This window comes from Dendrobates tinctorius, unplaced genomic scaffold (assembly GCF_039654945.1).
Source record: "Dendrobates tinctorius isolate UK_male_01 unplaced genomic scaffold, ASM3965494v1 ptg000165l, whole genome shotgun sequence".
Lineage (NCBI taxonomy): Eukaryota > Metazoa > Chordata > Amphibia > Anura > Dendrobatidae > Dendrobates > Dendrobates tinctorius.
This window is the reverse complement of record NW_027361832.1, coordinates 19959694-19976199: the sequence shown is the minus strand read 5'-3', so window position 1 is coordinate 19976199 and position 16506 is coordinate 19959694. Positions and strand designations below refer to the sequence as shown.

Genomic DNA, 16506 nt, shown 5'->3' with positions numbered 1-16506 from the left:
CGTGCTCGCTTGCAAGTGACTGTGCGCTTCCTAGGTGTGGCGCGCTGCAGACAGTCAAAGGGGTTGTTCCCTTTCATTAAATGTTCTTCCCAGGTTGCAGGCTTTTAGAAAGCAACAAACCGCCCTGTACTCACCCTACCCGGGTCCACCGGAGAGTCTCACCGCTGCTCCAGGTCTGTGGCATTGGCTGCGACGCTGACGTCACGTCAGCAGCCGATCAGTGAGCTCAGCGGCTCTGAGCGGGGCGTTCTGCCTACAACCCCTTTAAGAGAGCCAGCAAAAAAGTGAAGAGAAAGGAAATTACAAAAGGGCCTCTTGCTGAGCACTGGCGATAAGTGAGACAGTCCAAAAAGGAGCGCCAGCCAGGCGTGATTAAGGAACAGGTGCGCTCCTTTAGACCGGGTTCATTTCCAGCTCTGCATTTTTTTCTTGCTGAGCACTGAACAGGGCAGCCGGCAGCCAGACTGCATAGTAGAAAAGCAGCAAGTGAGAAGCTTGTCTCTGCCTACGGCCACACCACCCTGAACACGCCCGATCTCGTCTGATCTCGGAAGCTAAGCAGGGTCGGGCCTGGTTAGTACTTGGATGGGAGACCGCCTGGGAATACCAGGTGCTGTAGGCTTTTGCTTTTTCCTTCCTTCCACCAGCAGGGGTCACTGTCCTCTATGCCTTTTTTCCATTCCCTTTCACAAGGGCACACATGCTTCTTTCCTCTTTTCATTTGCTTTCTCTCTTGCGCTATTTCGTCCGTGCAAACTGCCAGCATCCTTCTCATCACCGTGGGCCTCCAGCATTGTTGCTTATTTACTTTTAATACTAGGCTTCCTTTCAACAGGACCAGCGCCTCCCGCGGGCTTGGGGGCATCCTCCGGCAACCTGGAGGCCAGTTTACAGGCCGAAGCAAGCAGGACACCTTTGCAGGCAACACGACCCCCCTGAAGAGCAGCACACAGTCACTGGCAACCAGAATGGTGACCGGTCTGCAAACCCTGTCTTATGAGGAAAGGTTGCAGGATTTGGGAATGTTTAGTTTGCAAAAGAGAAGACTGAGAGGAGACTTAATAGCTGTCTACAAATATCTAAAGGGCTGTCACATTGTAGAAGGATCAACTTTATTCTCATTTGCACAAGGAAAGACTAGAAGCAATGGGATGAAACTGAATGGGAGGAGACACAGATTAGATATTAGAAAATTTTTTTTAACAGTTAGAGTGATCAATGAGTGGAACAGGCTGCCACGAGAAGTGGTGAGTTCTCCTTCAATGGAAGTCTTCAAACAGAGGCTGGACAGACATCTGACTGGGATGATTTAGCGAATCCTGCTTTGAGCAGGGGGTTGGACCAGATGGCCCAGGAGGTCCCTTCCAACTCTACGATTCTATGATTCTATCTCACCCTCTTCCTTCATTCGCTCCTGGACGTCTCAATCCGCCTCAAGTTGCGGCTGCTCCAGCTTGCGCCTTCTGTCACGACCCCCAGATGAATGGTTTAGCCTGCAGGAGACCCTGCGTGGAGCCATATTTAAAGACAAATGATGCTCGGGCCCTGCTGCGGCGCGTGGTTTCACTGCAAAACAAACAAAGACTGTAGGGTCGGCCCAGCCTTTGCATCGGCCCTTCGGAGCCCGCCTCCACATGGTCAGAGTTCTCGCCACCACGCGAGCCTGAGGCAGGCTGGCCAGGCGATGGACGAAGCCGTGTCTACTGGCCATACCACCCTGGATACGCCCGATCTCGTCCGAACTCGGAAGCAAAGCGGGGATGGGCTTGGACAGTACTTGGATGGGAGACCTCCTGGGAACACCGAGTGCTGTAGACCATTTTGATGACATTTTGCTCCCTGGCCCAGCTCGGCTAGTATACAGGGGCGCCTTATCAGACACCAACATTACCTAAGCTGGAAGCCCCAAGCCGCATAATGCCTCTGATGCCTCTGAGATGGTTTGCAGCTAGGGACGCTACCACGCCTCCTCGCATGCCTCACACCAAGCTCCTTGCCGCAGCTAAGAGTGCTTATTGACCCCTCAGCCTGCCTTCTGGAAATGAAGGCGTCATAAGCATCCTGGGCCGTTAAGGGGCCAGGCATTCAGCGGGCGCCCAGGGGATGATCTTTAGAGGCCGGCCGGCTGGCAGAAGTAACGTCTTCTTCTGCAAAGAAGCTTGTGTAACTAACCCAATCAGACGGCTTCCCAGGACCCAAATTCAGTACTAGTGTGGGGAGGAGGACCCCCATATAGTGTTTGTGCCGGAACCAAGGGGACCGCCATCAGAGTTATTGAAGGAAGCACAACAGGGGAATTACAAAGGGAGACATGCGACTGAGGTTGTCAGAGCAACAGGGGGAGGGGCTAGGGTAAAAGGAGCAGGGGACGCGCTGAAGTGGCAGTTGGGGAAGAGAGGGAGTGAAGGCAGGACACAGGGTGACTTGCAGGGGTACCGAGAGGAGCCTGCGAGGAGAAAGCGGCCGATTTACCGACAAGAGAGACATGAGAGACTGTGCCCAGAGACTGCTCCCCGCTCCCATTCTGAGAGAATTATCCCCGCTAAACCCCGCCTTAGAGAGAGAGGAACTATACCTCCGGTTGTGGCCGTGAGTACCGGTAACCAGGCCTCAGAGATCTGGGCCCTTCCCCCCAGCCTTCCCCCATCACGCCGACCCGGCCACCATTGGCCTCAAGATACGCCACCTTGTCACAGGCGGGATTAAAGGCTCGCTACCCTGGCTTAGGAAGAGACTCCTTGTTAAAGGACGGCTACAGGCCTTTCTGGGGAACTGCGTCATCACCGCGCGCCACCTCCATCATTTACTTCAGGGCCTGTTGAGACCCAACGGCATTGCTTTCTTCAGGGCCTGTTGCGCCCCAGCGGCAGTGTTTTCTTCAGGGCCTGTTGCACCCCAGCGGCAGCGTTTTCTTCAGGGCCTGTTGTGCCCCAGCGGAGGCGTTTTCTTCAGGGCCTGTTGCGCCCCAGCGGCAGCGTTTCCTTCAGGGCCTGTTGCGCCCCAGCGGCAGCGTTATCTTCAGGGCCTGTTGCGCCCCAATGTCCCCGTTTCCTTCAGGGCCTGGTGCGCCCCAGCGGCAGCGTTTCCTTCAGGGCTTGTTGCGCCCCAGCGGCAGCGTTTCCTTCAGGGCCTGTTGCGCCCCAACGTCCCCGTTTTCTTCAGGACCTGTTGCGCCCCAACGTCCTCGTTTTCTTCAGGGCTTGTTGCCCCCCAACGGTATTATTTTCTTCAGGGCCTGTTGCCCCCACCGACATCACTTTCCTCAGGACAGCCGCCTAGCGACCTCAACGCGGCCACGCTACCGAACCCAGCAGTCCCTGGAAGGCTAAGTGAAACTATATTGGGTTAAGATTGTTGAGTCCCTGCGTGGACTGTTGGTGTTGTACTTATTCCTTGTTTTGTTCAGCCTAGCCCTTCGGCTAGGGTTTTATAAAAGTAATTTCGAAAACCACCATTCGTTTAGTGTCTCGTCACTGCATCCTGCGAACCTGTCCGACCCTACACTAGGAAGGAGCGGGAGGGAATTGGGGGCATTTTCCTGCTAAGGCACGCAAATATTAATGATAATAAGACAGACAGGACAGTCTGACACTTGCTGGCGCTGAGGCTGCAGGGGCAAATAGGAGGTGTGGCCATGTGCAAGCATATGTGCGTGCTCGCTTGCAAGTGACTGTGCGCTTCCTAGGTGTGGCGCGCTGCAGACAGTCAAAGGGGTTGTTCCCTTTCATTAAATGTTCTTCCCAGGTTGCAGGCTTTTAGAAAGCAACAAACCGCCCTGTACTCACCCTACCCGGGTCCACCGGAGAGTCTCACCGCTTCTCCAGGTCTGTGGCATTGGCTGCGACGCTGACGTCACGTCAGCAGCCGATCAGTGAGCTCAGCGGCTCTGAGCGGGGCGTTCTGCCTACAACCCCTTTAAGAGAGCCAGCAAAAAAGTGAAGAGAAAGGAAATTACAAAAGGGCCTCTTGCTGAGCACTGGCGATAAGTGAGACAGTCCAAAAAGGAGCGCCAGCCAGGCGTGATTAAGGAACAGGTGCGCTCCTTTAGACCGGGTTCATTTCCAGCTCTGCATTTTTTTCTTGCTGAGCACTGGACAGGGCAGCCGGCAGCCAGACTGCATAGTAGAAAAGCAGCAAGTGAGAAGCTTGTCTCTGCCTACGGCCACACCACCCTGAACACGCCTGATCTCGGAAACTAAGCAGGGTCGGGCCTGGTTAGTACTTGGATGGGAGACCGCCTGGGAATACCAGGTGCTGTAGGCTTTTGCTTTTTCCTTCCTTCCACCAGCAGGGGTCACTGTCCTCTATTCCTTGTTTCCATTCCCTTTCACAAGGGCACACATGCTTCTTTCCTCTTTTCATTTGCTTTCTCTCTTGCGCTATTTCGTCCGTGCAAACTGCCAGCATCCTTCTCATCACCGTGGTCCTCCAGCATTGTTGCTTATTTACTTTTAATACTAGGCTTCCTTTCAACAGGACCAGCGCCTCCCGCGGGCTTGGGGGCATCCGCCGGCAACCTGGAAGCCAGTTTACAGGCCGAAGCAAGCAGGACACCTTTGCAGGCAACAAGACCCCCCTGAAGAGCAGCACACAGTCACTGGCAACCATCTCACCCTCTTCCTTCATTCGCTCCTGGACGTCTCAATCCGCCTCAAGTTGCGGCTGCTCAAGCTTGCTCCTTCTGTCACGTCCCCCCAGATGAATGGTTTAGCCTGCAGGAGACCCTGCGTGGAGCCATATTTAAAGACAAATGATGCTCGGGCCCTGCTGCGGCGCGTGGTTTCACTGCAAAACAAACAAAGACTGTAGGGTCGGCCCAGCCTTTGCATCGGCCCTTCGGAGCCCGCCTCCACATGGTCAGAGTTCTCGCCACCACGCGAGCCTGAGGCAGGCTGGCCAGGAGATGGACCAAGCCGTGTCTACTGGCCATACCACCCTGGATACGCCCGAACTCGGAAGCAAAGCAGGGATGGGCTTGGACAGTACTTGGATGGTAGACCTCCTGGGAACACCGAGTGCTGTAGACCATTTTGATGACATTTTGCTCCCTGGCCCAGCTCGGCTAGTATACAGGGGCGCCTTATCAGACACCAACATAAGCTGGAAGCCCCAAGCCGCATAATGCCTCTGATGCCTCTGAGATGGTTTGCAGCTAGGGACGCTACCACGCCTCCTCGCATGCCTCACACCGAGCTCCTTTCCGCGGCTAAGAGTGCTTATTGATCCCTCAGCCTGCCTTCTGGAAATGATGGCGTCATAAGCATCCTGGGCCGTTAAGGGGCCAGGCATTCAGCGGGCGCCCAGGGGATGATTTTTAGAGGCCGTCCGGCCGGCAGAAGTAACGTCTTCTTCTGCAAAGAAGCTTGTGTAACTAACCCAATCAGACGGCTGCCCAGGACCCAAATTCAGTACTAGGAAGGAGCGGGAGGGAATTGGGGGTATTTTCATGCTAAGGCACGCAAATATTAATGATAATAAGACAGACAGGACAGTCTGACACTTGCTGGCGCTGAGGCTGCAGGGGCAAATAGGAGGTGTGGCCATGTGCAAGCATATGTGCTTGCTCGCTTGCAAGTGACTGTGCGCTTCCTAGGTGTGGTGCGCTGCAGACAGTCAAAGGGGTTGTTCCCTTTCATTAAACGTTCTTCCCAGGTTGCAGGCTTTTAGAAAGCAACAAACCGCCCTGTACTCACCCTACCCGGGTCCACCGGAGAGTCTCACCGCTGCTCCAGGTCTGTGGCATTGGCTGCGACGCTGACGTCACGTCAGCAGCCGATCAGTGAGCTCAGCGGCTCTGAGCGGGGCGTTCTGCCTACAACCCCTTTAAGAGAGCCAGCAAAAAAGTGAAGAGAAAGGAAATTACAAAAGGGCCTCTTGCTGAGCACTGGCGATAAGTGAGACAGTCCAAAAAGGAGCGCCAGCCAGGCGTGATTAAGGAACAGGTGCGCTCCTTTAGACCGGGTTCATTTCCAGCTCTGCATTTTTTTCTTGCTGAGCACTGGACAGGGCAGCCGGCAGCCAGACTGCATAGTAGAAAAGCAGCAAGTGAGAAGCCTGTCTCTGCCTACGGCCACACCACCCTGAACACGACCGATCTCGTCTGATCTTGGAAGCTAAGCAGGGTCAGGCCTGGTTAGTACGTGGATGGGAGACCACCTGGGAATACCAGGTACTGTAGGCTTTTGCTTTTTCCTTCCTTCCACCAGCAGGGGTCACTGTCCTCTATGCCTTTTTTCCATTCCCTTTCACAAGGGCACACATGCTTCTTTCCTCTTTTCATTTGCTTTCTCTCTTGCGCTATTTCGTCCGTGCAAACTGCCAGCATCCTTCTCATCACCGTGGGCCTCCAGCATTGTTGCTTATTTACTTTTAATACTAGGCTTCCTTTCAACAGGACCAGCGCCTCCCGCGGGCTTGGGGGCATCCGCCGGCAACCTGGAGGCCAGTTTACAGGCCGAAGCAAGCAGGACACCTTTGCAGGCAACACGACCCCCCTGAAGAGCAGCACACAGTCACTGGCAACCAGAATGGTGACCGGTCTGCAAACCCTGTCTTATGAGGAAAGGTTGCAGGATTTGGGAATGTTTAGTTTGCAAAAGAGAAGACTGAGAGGAGACTTAATAGCTGTCTACAAATATCTAAAGGGCTGTCACATTGTAGAAGGATCAACTTTATTCTCATTTGCACAAGGAAAGACTAGAAGCAATGGGATGAAACTGAATGGGAGAAGACACAGATTAGATATTAGAAAAAAATTTTTAACAGTTAGAGTGATCAATGAGTGGAACAGGCTGCCACGAGAAGTGGTGAGTTCTCCTTCAATGGAAGTCTTCAAACAGAGGCTGGACAGACATCTGACTGGGATGATTTAGCGAATCCTGCTTTGAGCAGGGGGTTGGACCAGATGGCCCAGGAGGTCCCTTCCAACTCTACGATTCTATGATTCTATCTCACCCTCTTCCTTCATTCGCTCCTGGACGTCTCAATCCGCCTCAAGTTGCGGCTGCTCCAGCTTGCGCCTTCTGTCACGTCCCCCCAGATGAATGGTTTAGCCTGCAGGAGACCCTGCGTGGAGCCATATTTAAAGACAAATGATGCTCGGGCCCTGCTGCGGCGCGTGGTTTCACTGCAAAACAAACAAAGACTGTAGGGGCGGCCCAGCCTTTGCATCGGCCCTTCGGAGCCCGCCTCCACATGGTCAGAGTTCTCGCCACCACGCGAGCCTGAGGCAGGCTGGCCAGGCGATGGACGAAGCCGTGTCTACTGGCCATACCACCCTGGATACGCCCGATCTCGTCCGAACTCGGAAGCAAAGCGGGGATGGGCTTGGACAGTACTTGGATGGGAGACCTCCTGGGAACACCGAGTGCTGTAGACCATTTTGATGACATTTTGCTCCCTGGCCCAACTCGGCTAGTATACAGGGGCGCCTTATCAGACACCAACATTACCTAAGCTGGAAGCCCCAAGCCGCATAATGCCTCTGATGCCTCTGAGATGGTTTGCAGCTAGGGACGCTACCACGCCTCCTCGCATGCCTCACACCAAGCTCCTTGCCGCAGCTAAGAGTGCTTATTGACCCCCTCAGCCTGCATTCTTTAAATGAAGGCGTCATAAGCATCCTGGGCCGTTAAGGGGCCAGGCATTCAGCGGGCGCCCAGGGGATGATCTTTAGAGGCCGGCCGGCCGGCTGGCTAAAGTAACGTCTTCTTCTGCAAAGAAGCTTGTGTAACTAACCCAATCAGACGGCTGCCCAGGACCCAAATTCAGTACTAGTGTGGGGAGGAGGACCCCCATATAGTGTTTGGGCCGGAACCAAGGGGACCGCCATCAGAGTTATTGAAGGAAGCACAACAGGGGAATTACAAAGGGAGACATGCGACTGAGGTTGTCAGGGCAACAGGGGGAGGGGCTAGGGTAAAAGGAGCAGGGGACGCGCTGAAGTGGCAGTTGGGGAAGAGAGGGAGTGAAGGCAGGACACAGGGTGACTTGCAGGGGTACCGAGAGGAGCCTGCGAGGAGAAAGCGGCCGATTTACCAACAAGAGAGACGTGAGAGACTGTGCCCAGAGACTGCTCCCCGCTCCCGTTCTGAGAGAATTATCCCCGCTAAACCCCGCCTTAGAGAGAGAGGAACTATACCTCCGGTTGTGGCCGTGAGTACCGGTAACCAGGCCTCAGAGATCTGGGCCCTTCCCCCCAGCCTTCCCCCATCACGCCGACCCGGCCACCATTGGCCTCAAAATACGCCACCTTGTCACAGGCGGGATTAAAGGCTCGCTACCCTGGCTTAGGAAGAGACTCCTTGGTAAAGGACGGCTACAGGCCTTTCTGGGGAACTGCGTCATCACCGTGCGCCACCTCCATCATTTACTTCAGGGCCTGTTGAGACCCAACGGCATTGCTTTCTTCAGGGCCTGTTGCGCCCCAGCGGCAGTGTTTTCTTCAGGGCCTGTTGCACCCCAGCGGCAGCGTTTTCTTCAGGGCCTGTTGTGCCCCAGCGGAGGCGTTTTCTTCAGGGCCTGTTGCGCCCCAGCGGCAGCGTTTCCTTCAGGGCCTGTTGCGCCCCAGCGGCAGCGTTATCTTCAGGGCCTGTTGCGCCCCAATGTCCCCGTTTCCTTCAGGGCCTGTTGCGCCCCAGCGGCAGCGTTTCCTTCAGGGCTTGTTGCGCCCCAGCGGCAGCGTTTCCTTCAGGGCCTGTTGCGCCCCAACGTCCCCGTTTTCTTCAGGACCTGTTGCGCCCCAACGTCCTCGTTTTCTTCAGGGCTTGTTGCCCCCCAACGGTATTATTTTCTTCAGGGCCTGTTGCCCCCACCGACATCACTTTCCTCAGGACAGCCGCCTCAGCGACCTCAACGCGGCCACGCTACCGAACCCAGCAGTCCCTGGAAGGCTAAGTGAAACTATATTGGGTTAAGATTGTTGAGTCCCTGCGTGGACTGTTGGTGTTGTACTTATTCCTTGTTTTGTTCAGCCTAGCCCTTCGGCTAGGGTTTTATAAAAGTAATTTCGAAAACCACCATTCGTTTAGTGTCTCGTCACTGCATCCTGCGAACCTGTCCGACCCTACACTAGGAAGGAGCGGGAGGGAATTGGGGGCATTTTCCTGCTAAGGCACGCAAATATTAATGATAATAAGACAGACAGGACAGTCTGACACTTGCTGGCGCTGAGGCTGCAGGGGCAAATAGGAGGTGTGGCCATGTGCAAGCATATGTGCGTGCTCGCTTGCAAGTGACTGTGCGCTTCCTAGGTGTGGCGCGCTGCAGACAGTCAAAGGGGTTGTTCCCTTTCATTAAACGTTCTTCCCAGGTTGCAGGCTTTTAGAAAGCAACAAACCGCCCTGTACTCACCCTACCCGGGTCCACCGGAGAGTCTCACCGCTGCTCCAGGTCTGTGGCATTGGCTGCGACGCTGACGTCACGTCAGCAGCCGATCAGTGAGCTCAGCGGCTCTGAGCGGGGCGTTCTGCCTACAACCCCTTTAAGAGAGCCAGCAAAAAAGTGAAGAGAAAGGAAATTACAAAAGGGCCTCTTGCTGAGCACTGGCGATAAGTGAGACAGTCCAAAAAGGAGCGCCAGCCAGGCGTGATTAAGGAACAGGTGCGCTCCTTTAGACCGGGTTCATTTCCAGCTCTGCATTTTTTTCTTGCTGAGCACTGGACAGGGCAGCCGGCAGCCAGACTGCATAGTAGAAAAGCAGCAAGTGAGAAGCTTGTCTCTGCCTACGGCCACACCACCCTGAACACGCCCGATCTCGTCTGATCTCGGAAGCTAAGCAGGGTCAGGCCTGGTTAGTACTTGGATGGGAGACCGCCTGGGAATACCAGGTGCTGTAGGCTTTTGCTTTTTCCTTCCTTCCACCAGCAGGGGTCACTGTCCTCTATTCCTTGTTTCCATTCCCTTTCACAAGGGCACACATGCTTCTTTCCTCTTTTCATTTGCTTTCTCTCTTGCGCTATTTCGTCCGTGCAAACTGCCAGCATCCTTCTCATCACCGTGGTCCTCCAGCATTGTTGCTTATTTACTTTTAATACTAGGCTTCCTTTCAACAGGACCAGCGCCTCCCGCGGGCTTGGGGGCATCCGCCGGCAACCTGGAAGCCAGTTTACAGGCCGAAGCAAGCAGGACACCTTTGCAGGCAACAAGACCCCCCTGAAGAGCAGCACACAGTCACTGGCAACCATCTCACCCTCTTCCTTCATTCGCTCCTGGACGTCTCAATCCGCCTCAAGTTGCGGCTGCTCAAGCTTGCTCCTTCTGTCACGTCCCCCCAGATGAATGGTTTAGCCTGCAGGAGACCCTGCGTGGAGCCATATTTAAAGACAAATGATGCTCGGGCCCTGCTGCGGCGCGTGGTTTCACTGCAAAACAAACAAAGACTGTAGGGTCGGCCCAGCCTTTGCATCGGCCCTTCGGAGCCCGCCTCCACATGGTCAGAGTTCTCGCCACCACGCGAGCCTGAGGCAGGCTGGCCAGGCGATGGACCAAGCCGTGTCTACTGGCCATACCACCCTGGATACGCCCAAACTCGGAAGCAAAGCAGGGATGGGCTTGGACAGTACTTGGATGGTAGACCTCCTGGGAACACCGAGTGCTGTAGACCATTTTGATGACATTTTGCTCCCTGGCCCAGCTCGGCTAGTATACAGGGGCGCCTTATCAGACACCAACATAAGCTGGAAGCCCCAAGCCGCATAATGCCTCTGATGCCTCTGAGATGGTTTGCAGCTAGGGACGCTACCACGCTACCACGCCTCCTCGCATGCCTCACACCGAGCTCCTTTCCGCAGCTAAGAGTGCTTATTGATCCCTCAGCCTGCCTTCTGGAAATGATGGCGTCATAAGCATCCTGGGCCGTTAAGGGGCCAGGCATTCAGCGGGCGCCCAGGGGATGATTTTTAGAGGCCGTCCGGCCGGCAGAAGTAACGTCTTCTTCTGCAAAGAAGCTTGTGTAACTAACCCAATCAGACGGCTGCCCAGGACCCAAATTCAGTACTAGGAAGGAGCGGGAGGGAATTGGGGGTATTTTCATGCTAAGGCACGCAAATATTAATGATAATAAGACAGACAGGACAGTCTGACACTTGCTGGCGCTGAGGCTGCAGGGGCAAATAGGAGGTGTGGCCATGTGCAAGCATATGTGCTTGCTCGCTTGCAAGTGACTGTGCGCTTCCTAGGTGTGGCGCGCTGCAGACAGTCAAAGGGGTTGTTCCCTTTCATTAAACGTTCTTCCCAGGTTGCAGGCTTTTAGAAAGCAACAAACCGCCCTGTACTCACCCTACCCGGGTCCACCGGAGAGTCTCACCGCTGCTCCAGGTCTGTGGCATTGGCTGCGACGCTGACGTCACGTCAGCAGCCGATCAGTGAGCTCAGCGGCTCTGAGCGGGGCGTTCTGCCTACAACCCCTTTAAGAGAGCCAGCAAAAAAGTGAAGAGAAAGGAAATTACAAAAGGGCCTCTTGCTGAGCACTGGCGATAAGTGAGACAGTCCAAAAAGGAGCGCCAGCCAGGCGTGATTAAGGAACAGGTGCGCTCCTTTAGACCGGGTTCATTTCCAGCTCTGCATTTTTTTCTTGCTGAGCACTGGACAGGGCAGCCGGCAGCCAGACTGCATAGTAGAAAAGCAGCAAGTGAGAAGCCTGTCTCTGCCTACGGCCACACCACCCTGAACACGACCGATCTCGTCTGATCTCGGAAGCTAAGCAGGGTCAGGCCTGGTTAGTACGTGGATGGGAGACCACCTGGGAATACCAGGTGCTGTAGGCTTTTGCTTTTTCCTTCCTTCCACCAGCAGGGGTCACTGTCCTCTATGCCTTTTTTCCATTCCCTTTCACAAGGGCACACATGCTTCTTTCCTCTTTTCATTTGCTTTCTCTCTTGCGCTATTTCGTCCGTGCAAACTGCCAGCATCCTTCTCATCACCGTGGGCCTCCAGCATTGTTGCTTATTTACTTTTAATACTAGGCTTCCTTTCAACAGGACCAGCGCCTCCCGCGGGCTTGGGGGCATCCGCCGGCAACCTGGAGGCCAGTTTACAGGCCGAAGCAAGCAGGACACCTTTGCAGGCAACACGACCCCCCTGAAGAGCAGCACACAGTCACTGGCAACCAGAATGGTGACCGGTCTGCAAACCCTGTCTTATGAGGAAAGGTTGCAGGATTTGGGAATGTTTAGTTTGCAAAAGAGAAGACTGAGAGGAGACTTAATAGCTGTCTACAAATATCTAAAGGGCTGTCACATTGTAGAAGGATCAACTTTATTCTCATTTGCACAAGGAAAGACTAGAAGCAATGGGATGAAACTGAATGGGAGAAGACACAGATTAGATATTAGAAAATTTTTTTTAACAGTTAGAGTGATCAATGAGTGGAACAGGCTGCCACGAGAAGTGGTGAGTTCTCCTTCAATGGAAGTCTTCAAACAGAGGCTGGACAGACATCTGACTGGGATGATTTAGCAAATCCTGCTTTGAGCAGGGGGTTGGACCAGATGGCCCAGGAGGTCCCTTCCAACTCTACGATTCTATGATTCTATCTCACCCTCTTCCTTCATTCGCTCCTGGACGTCTCAATCCGCCTCAAGTTGCGGCTGCTCCAGCTTGCGCCTTCTGTCACGTCCCCCCAGATGAATGGTTTAGCCTGCAGGAGACCCTGCGTGGAGCCATATTTAAAGACAAATGATGCTCGGGCCCTGCTGCGGCGCGTGGTTTCACTGCAAAACAAACAAAGACTGTAGGGGCGGCCCAGCCTTTGCATCGGCCCTTCGGAGCCCGCCTCCACATGGTCAGAGTTCTCGCCACCACGCGAGCCTGAGGCAGGCTGGCCAGGCGATGGACCAAGCCGTGTCTACTGGCCATACCACCCTGGATACGCCCGATCTCGTCCGAACTCGGAAGCAAAGCGGGGATGGGCTTGGACAGTACTTGGATGGGAGACCTCCTGGGAACACCGAGTGCTGTAGACCATTTTGATGACATTTTGCTCCCTGGCCCAACTCGGCTAGTATACAGGGGCGCCTTATCAGACACCAACATTACCTAAGCTGGAAGCCCCAAGCCGCATAATGCCTCTGATGCCTCTGAGATGGTTTGCAGCTAGGGACGCTACCACGCCTCCTCGCATGCCTCACACCAAGCTCCTTGCCGCAGCTAAGAGTGCTTATTGACCCCCTCAGCCTGCATTCTTTAAATGAAGGCGTCATAAGCATCCTGGGCCGTTAAGGGGCCAGGCATTCAGCGGGCGCCCAGGGGATGATCTTTAGAGGCCGGCCGGCCGGCTGGCAGAAGTAACGTCTTCTTCTGCAAAGAAGCTTGTGTAACTAACCCAATCAGACGGCTGCCCAGGACCCAAATTCAGTACTAGTGTGGGGAGGAGGACCCCCATATAGTGTTTGGGCCGGAACCAAGGGGACCGCCATCAGAGTTATTGAAGGAAGCACAACAGGGGAATTACAAAGGGAGACATGCGACTGAGGTTGTCAGGGCAACAGGGGGAGGGGCTAGGGTAAAAGGAGCAGGGGACGCGCTGAAGTGGCAGTTGGGGAAGAGAGGGAGTGAAGGCAGGACACAGGGTGACTTGCAGGGGTACCGAGAGGAGCCTGCGAGGAGAAAGCGGCCGATTTACCAACAAGAGAGACGTGAGAGACTGTGCCCAGAGACTGCTCCCCGCTCCCGTTCTGAGAGAATTATCCCCGCTAAACCCCGCCTTAGAGAGAGAGGAACTATACCTCCGGTTGTGGCCGTGAGTACCGGTAACCAGGCCTCAGAGATCTGGGCCCTTCCCCCCAGCCTTCCCCCATCACGCCGACCCGGCCACCATTGGCCTCAAAATACGCCACCTTGTCACAGGCGGGATTAAAGGCTCGCTACCCTGGCTTAGGAAGAGACTCCTTGGTAAAGGACGGCTACAGGCCTTTCTGGGGAACTGCGTCATCACCGTGCGCCACCTCCATCATTTACTTCAGGGCCTGTTGAGACCCAACGGCATTGCTTTCTTCAGGGCCTGTTGCGCCCCAGCGGCAGTGTTTTCTTCAGGGCCTGTTGCACCCCAGCGGCAGCGTTTTCTTCAGGGCCTGTTGTGCCCCAGCGGAGGCGTTTTCTTCAGGGCCTGTTGCGCCCCAGCGGCAGCGTTTCCTTCAGGGCCTGTTGCGCCCCAGCGGCAGCGTTATCTTCAGGGCCTGTTGCGCCCCAATGTCCCCGTTTCCTTCAGGGCCTGTTGCGCCCCAGCGGCAGCATTTCCTTCAGGGCTTGTTGCGCCCCAGCGGCAGCGTTTCCTTCAGGGCCTGTTGCGCCCCAACGTCGCCGTTTTCTTCAGGACCTGTTGCGCCCCAACGTCCTCGTTTTCTTCAGGGCTTGTTGCCCCCCAACGGTATTATTTTCTTCAGGGCCTGTTGCCCCCACCGACATCACTTTCCTCAGGACAGCCGCCTCAGCGACCTCAACGCGGCCACGCTACCGAACCCAGCAGTCCCTGGAAGGCTAAGTGAAACTATATTGGGTTAAGATTGTTGAGTCCCTGCGTGGACTGTTGGTGTTGTACTTATTCCTTGTTTTGTTCAGCCTAGCCCTTCGGCTAGGGTTTTATAAAAGTAATTTCGAAAACCACCATTCGTTTAGTGTCTCGTCACTGCATCCTGCGAACCTGTCCGACCCTACACTAGGAAGGAGCGGGAGGGAATTGGGGGCATTTTCCTGCTAAGGCACGCAAATATTAATGATAATAAGACAGACAGGACAGTCTGACACTTGCTGGCGCTGAGGCTGCAGGGGCAAATAGGAGGTGTGGCCATGTGCAAGCATATGTGCGTGCTCGCTTGCAAGTGACTGTGCGCTTCCTAGGTGTGGCGCGCTGCAGACAGTCAAAGGGGTTGTTCCCTTTCATTAAACGTTCTTCCCAGGTTGCAGGCTTTTAGAAAGCAACAAACCGCCCTGTACTCACCCTACCCGGGTCCACCGGAGAGTCTCACCGCTGCTCCAGGTCTGTGGCATTGGCTGCGACGCTGACGTCACGTCAGCAGCCGATCAGTGAGCTCAGCGGCTCTGAGCGGGGCGTTCTGCCTACAACCCCTTTAAGAGAGCCAGCAAAAAAGTGAAGAGAAAGGAAATTACAAAAGGGCCTCTTGCTGAGCACTGGCGATAAGTGAGACAGTCCAAAAAGGAGCGCCAGCCAGGCGTGATTAAGGAACAGGTGCGCTCCTTTAGACCGGGTTCATTTCCAGCTCTGCATTTTTTTCTTGCTGAGCACTGGACATGGCAGCCGGCAGCCAGACTGCATAGTAGAAAAGCAGCAAGTGAGAAGCTTGTCTCTGCCTACGGCCACACCACCCTGAACACGCCCGATCTCGTCTGATCTCGGAAGCTAAGCAGGGTCAGGCCTGGTTAGTACTTGGATGGGAGACCGCCTGGGAATACCAGGTGCTGTAGGCTTTTGCTTTTTCCTTCCTTCCACCAGCAGGGGTCACTGTCCTCTATTCCTTTTTTCCATTCCCTTTCACAAGGGCACACATGCTTCTTTCCTCTTTTCATTTTCTTTCTCTCTTGCGCTATTTCGTCCGTGCAAACTGCCAGCATCCTTCTCATCACCGTGGTCCTCCAGCATTGTTGCTTATTTACTTTTAATACTAGGCTTCCTTTCAACAGGACCAGCGCCTCCCGCGGGCTTGGGGGCATCCGCCGGCAACATGGAAGCCAGTTTACAGGCCGAAGCAAGCAGGACACCTTTGCAGGCAACAAGACCCCCCTGAAGAGCAGCACACAGTCACTGGCAACCATCTCACCCTCTTCCTTCATTCGCTCCTGGACGTCTCAATCCGCCTCAAGTTGCGGCTGCTCAAGCTTGCTCCTTCTGTCACGTCCCCCCAGATGAATGGTTTATCCTGCAGGAGACCCTGCGTGGAGCCATATTTAAAGACAAATGATGCTCGGGCCCTGCTGCGGCGCGTGGTTTCACTGCAAAACAAACAAAGACTGTAGGGTCGGCCCAGCCTTTGCATCGGCCCTTCGGAGCCCGCCTCCACATGGTCAGAGTTCTCGCCACCACGCGAGCCTGAGGCAGGCTGGCCAGGCGATGGACCAAGCCGTGTCTACTGGCCATACCACCCTGGATACGCCCGAACTCGGAAGCAAAGCGGGGATGGGCTTGGACAGTACTTGGATGGTAGACCTCCTGGGAACACCGAGTGCTGTAGACCATTTTGATGACATTTTGCTCCCTGGCCCAGCTCGGCTAGTATACAGGGGCGCCTTATCAGACACCAACATAAGCTGGAAGCCCCAAGCCGCATAATGCCTCTGATGCCTCTGAGATGGTTTGCAGCTAGGGACGCTACCACGCCTCCTCGCATGCCTCACACCGAGCTCCTTGCCGCGGTTTAGAGTGCTTATTGATCCCTCAGCCTGCCTTCTGGAAATGATGGCGTCATAAGCATCCTGGTCCGTTAAGGGGCCAGGCATTCAGCGGGCGCCCAGGGGATGATTTTTAGAGGCCGTCCGGCCGGCAGAAGTAACGTC

General features: G+C 54.9%; 7 non-coding genes and 5 pseudogenes across 7 annotated transcripts; all 12 read left to right on the top strand.

Annotated features, from left to right (window-relative positions):
- The first annotated feature begins 503 nt into the window (after positions 1-503).
- LOC141053593 (5S ribosomal RNA) lies at positions 504-622 on the top strand. Its single transcript, XR_012221213.1, has one exon. It is a non-coding gene; the product is annotated as a 5S ribosomal RNA (ribosomal RNA).
- A 1076-nt stretch (positions 623-1698) lies between these two features.
- On the top strand, positions 1699-1818 carry LOC141053343 (5S ribosomal RNA). Its single transcript, XR_012221086.1, has one exon. It is a non-coding gene; the product is annotated as a 5S ribosomal RNA (ribosomal RNA).
- Positions 1819-4154: 2336 nt separating this feature from the next.
- Positions 4155-4263, top strand: LOC141053493 (5S ribosomal RNA; annotated as a pseudogene).
- Positions 4264-4917: 654 nt separating this feature from the next.
- On the top strand, positions 4918-5027 carry LOC141053506 (5S ribosomal RNA; annotated as a pseudogene).
- A 1035-nt stretch (positions 5028-6062) lies between these two features.
- On the top strand, positions 6063-6181 carry LOC141053477 (5S ribosomal RNA; annotated as a pseudogene).
- A 1077-nt stretch (positions 6182-7258) lies between these two features.
- LOC141053342 (5S ribosomal RNA) lies at positions 7259-7378 on the top strand. Its single transcript, XR_012221085.1, has one exon. It is a non-coding gene; the product is annotated as a 5S ribosomal RNA (ribosomal RNA).
- A 2342-nt stretch (positions 7379-9720) lies between these two features.
- On the top strand, positions 9721-9839 carry LOC141053296 (5S ribosomal RNA). Its single transcript, XR_012221044.1, has one exon. It is a non-coding gene; the product is annotated as a 5S ribosomal RNA (ribosomal RNA).
- Positions 9840-10493: 654 nt separating this feature from the next.
- LOC141053586 (5S ribosomal RNA) lies at positions 10494-10603 on the top strand (annotated as a pseudogene).
- Positions 10604-11646: 1043 nt separating this feature from the next.
- On the top strand, positions 11647-11765 carry LOC141053449 (5S ribosomal RNA). The gene has a single exon (XR_012221182.1). It is a non-coding gene; the product is annotated as a 5S ribosomal RNA (ribosomal RNA).
- Positions 11766-12842: 1077 nt separating this feature from the next.
- On the top strand, positions 12843-12962 carry LOC141053341 (5S ribosomal RNA). Its single transcript, XR_012221084.1, has one exon. It is a non-coding gene; the product is annotated as a 5S ribosomal RNA (ribosomal RNA).
- A 2342-nt stretch (positions 12963-15304) lies between these two features.
- Positions 15305-15423, top strand: LOC141053295 (5S ribosomal RNA). The gene has a single exon (XR_012221043.1). It is a non-coding gene; the product is annotated as a 5S ribosomal RNA (ribosomal RNA).
- A 654-nt stretch (positions 15424-16077) lies between these two features.
- Positions 16078-16187, top strand: LOC141053514 (5S ribosomal RNA; annotated as a pseudogene).
- The last annotated feature ends 319 nt before the right edge of the window (positions 16188-16506 follow it).